A 3,926-nucleotide genomic window follows, 5' to 3' on the forward strand; every position below is an offset into this window, starting at 1 on the left:
ATTTTGGTTTTCCCAAAAAAAACATATGGGAAGGTTAGGAAAACGTTCTGTGTTTGCATGTGGGTTCCATAAAATGTATAAATCAGATTAAAACTATATGGTTATCGGATTACCTACTGCTTAGAGAAGATGATTTGTTAATTCGCCTCTTCAGTTAAATTGTCTGTTCTACTCGCATCACATCTTGTTTAAGTCCTTGCAGTTAGGTGCTTTACCAATGTTAAACCTTCATCGGAATATATGGCTGATTGCAAAGGTGAGACTATTTCAATTTCAAACTCATTCATTTAACCAATAATAAGTTAACCGTAACCATAACAGTTCTGTGTATTTATACAGGACCGGTTAAGGGATTCACCGAAATTTCGGCAGCCAAAAGTGGCCAAAAATATACATAGTCTTAGCTTTAACTTAACAAACTTAATGTAATTCATATTTGCCACTCATAAATAAATAAATGAGACGGATTAAATTAACACTTCTTAGCGTTCATGTCAGCTATACAAGAAAAGAATAAAAAAAAATAGACATTAGTCAAAGTAATTTTGAATAATACATTGATCTTCTTCATTTTTAAGTGTTTCAAGCCTCAAATTGTAGTCGTTTTTTTTTTCTTCCCCTTAAACTTGTTTAACCTTCAACAGGCATCAGATCATAGAGATGTTTGCTGAAATTGTCCAATAATTTTTCCATCAGCTGCCACTGTTATTAGGTGTTATGTATTTCGTCAGTATAGTGAAAGACAGTTTAGCGTTAGATGTTAAGTTACATTGGACATTTATAAGAGTTTCAGTGGTGTTTTTGAATTATGGTTATCGTTGTGCTTTTAAAGGGGTCATCGGATGCTACATGCACTTTTACAAGTTGTTTGAACTGAAATGTGTGTTGGCAGTGTGTACACAACCACCCTATAATGATAAATCAAATTCACAATAGTTTGATTGACAGTAGCGTACAGACTGGAATGGTGTCTTACCTTAGACCCGCCCTGAGTGAGCTGTCATCAGTTCTCCATTGTTTCACCGCCGGAGCAGGTGTAGACAAGACTCCCAAGCAATTGAGGTGTTTTGTTGTTGGATGTAATGAACAGCAGTCGTCATTTACTCCCGACATCTGAGCTGCTGAAGACACAGTGGATTCCGTTTGTTTCTGAAGGGAACACGTTATGTTTGTTCGCGCGAATCATTCGTGATCCAGCTTCACCTACAGAAGGAGTGAGTATAAATAAAACAATTAGTACTGTATAAAGCGCCGTAGAGAGAAAGGTGATTTCATTTGACTTGATCGGAAACGTGCCGTAGAGATTAAAGTAGAATTTGTACTAATGATTAGTAACTAATGTACTAATAATATTATTTTTAGATTCACTGCGATAGTTTGTAGTTTGCGTGTGTGTTTATACGTACATGTAACAAGCATTACATTTATAATTACTATTCCCCGCCTCCAGTTCACTCACGCATTTGAAGGTGAAACGTCACATGGAGCGCGTTGCGTTCTGGGAAACGGTATGCCATGCAGTGTCTTCAGATGCATACATCAAATTTCAGCAAATGTAGCAGGTAATCTGGGCATTCCACGCGTACAGAAAATTCACATACTAATCACAGTATGCAGATAGCATACTGCAATATAGTATGAGTTGTATGGTAGCATGCCATATTGTGAAACTGTCTACAATAAGCAACAAAAGTCTTAAGGCTTTGTAAACAATGCTATATTGCCCAATTGAACTCCTTTCATAATTGGTGGACTTTACATATTGGGCAGAACTGAATCAACACTGAACAATGATAATTTTGGTAGTGGAAAAAAATGAGATTCTAGTTGCAGTAAGTGGAAATAATGAGAAATTCTGTTTACACGAATGTAAGCATTTTCTTTAGCAACAGGTATGTAAATGTAGTTAGTGGCAGATATTTATACTTCAGAACTGTAGTACATTATAAAACCGTATGCAATAACATTGTATGTGTGTGTATTATTTATATATATATATATTTTTTTTTTTTACTATTCCCCGCCTCCAGTTCACTCACGCATTTGAAGGTGAAACGTCACATGGAGCGCGTTGCGTTCTGGGAAACGGTATGCCATGCAGTGTCTTCAGATGCATACATCAAATTTCAGCAAATGTAGCAGGTAATCTGGGCATTCCACGCGTACAGAAAATTCACATACTAATCACAGTATGCAGATAGCATACTGCAATATAGTATGAGTTGTATGGTAGCATGCCATTCCTAACACCGTTTCTGTACTAATTTCAGTGTACTTGAGTTATATTTAGCAGATTCTGGCAAATATAATAGGTCATCCTGGTGTTCCATGCATGCAGAAAATTTGCATACTATGCACAGAATACGTACTGGATATTGCAGAAATAGAGTAATATGATGGTATGGCAGTTCGAACACAGCCCCTCAGAGCGGCTTTGAAGAGAGGGGTGGGTTCAACAGAGCTCATTCGCATTTAAAGGAAAATGCTACAAAACGGCTTGCTCTGAAAAGAACTAATTTTGACAGGGTAAAAAGGGTGTTTTTACGCTACCGTTGAGAAATTCACCAAACTATGTTAGACTTTTCATTAAGACCCTAAAGAATCATATCAACTTGTGGAAAATGGGCATCCTATGACCCCTTTAAGAACGACACTTGTGCACAGATTGGGGGTGGCTACAAAAGTTATGTGATTTTTAGCTTGGATGAACTTGGTCAGTAACTATAATAAGTATTTTTTTATCATTGGTAGAATGTAAATATACAATGTCAAACTTTTAATCAGCTGGGGGAAAAAAAATCAACCCACGGCAAAATGTAATGATCAACCAGAACCGCATATAGACCATGTAAAATAATTTTTTTTTTAATAAAAATAAACCAATAAAAAATCTGTTCAACAGGCTAGCACATAACCAACCATACACCCATGCATTGTGTATATACAAGTGCTCTTATTAACTGAATAGCGTTTTAGTTGTACAGTAGGTATTGTGGACCCATTTCACCCGTTAGCTATTGAACTGGATATTAACTCTCGCTATTGTTTAAAATACCCCAGACCTTGGCATTAATTCACCATGCAGTCCAGAGTTCATCCAGGAGCTTCTCCCATCTGCGGAGCGAACTGCTCTCCTATATCACCTGTCTTACCTGTGTCTGGGAGGCTTCCCAAAGTTGGAGCGTCTGATCCGAGAACGAGCTATAGAAACACAACTGCTCTTTGGATCATCTGAGGCTGTTCTGCTGAAGGTGAGGCCTAATTCATCATTAGCATCAATGAGATGAGTTGTCCAGTTAGCCCTCTGATTTGTTTATTCAAAAAGGGTTGTTTCCGGTCTAAGACTGTACATAATATTTTACGAGCGCGCGCACACACACGTTGCTGATGTCTTTTCACGGGTTGTCCATCAATTATCATTTGCGTTCAGCCGCTAACATGAGGTGCGAGCGGGCGCGGATGTGGGAAAAGGTCAAAACTAACAAAAAAGCAACCATATATGTGCAAATGACAAGTCTCAGTTAGCGCGTGTGTGTGATGCATACACACGCGTGCGCCCACACACAAAGAAAAACAAGCAGATAGAATAGAAAAAAAAATAGAAAGCTAGTTTGTTTTTTGTTTTTTGTTTTATAAAAAAAAGAATAGAAAGTGCTAGAGTTAGAGGGTCAAATAAAGGTGGAACAGATGTGTTTTTAGTCATTTCTTGAAGATTGTTAAGGACTCCACTGCTCCGATTGAGTTGGGCAGGTCATTCCACCAGGAGGGAACAGTTAATTTAAAAGTTTGTGAAAGTGATTTTGTGCTTCTTTGAGATGGCACAATGCATCATTCACTTGCAGAACGCAATCTTCTAGAGGGCACATAACTCTGAAGTAATTAATTTAGGTAAATGGGTGCAGAGCCAGTGGTGGTTTTGTAGGCAA

The 3,926-nt window shown here is 37.7% G+C and overlaps 1 pseudogene; it reads left to right on the top strand.

The window, feature by feature from the left end:
- LOC107725424 (uncharacterized) overlaps positions 1 to 3,926 on the top strand; it is a 15,065-nt pseudogene that overhangs the window by 5,934 nt on the left and 5,205 nt on the right.

This window comes from Sinocyclocheilus rhinocerous, unplaced genomic scaffold (assembly GCF_001515625.1).
Source record: "Sinocyclocheilus rhinocerous isolate Xijiao unplaced genomic scaffold, SAMN03320098_v1.1 scaffold3533, whole genome shotgun sequence".
Lineage (NCBI taxonomy): Eukaryota > Metazoa > Chordata > Actinopteri > Cypriniformes > Cyprinidae > Sinocyclocheilus > Sinocyclocheilus rhinocerous.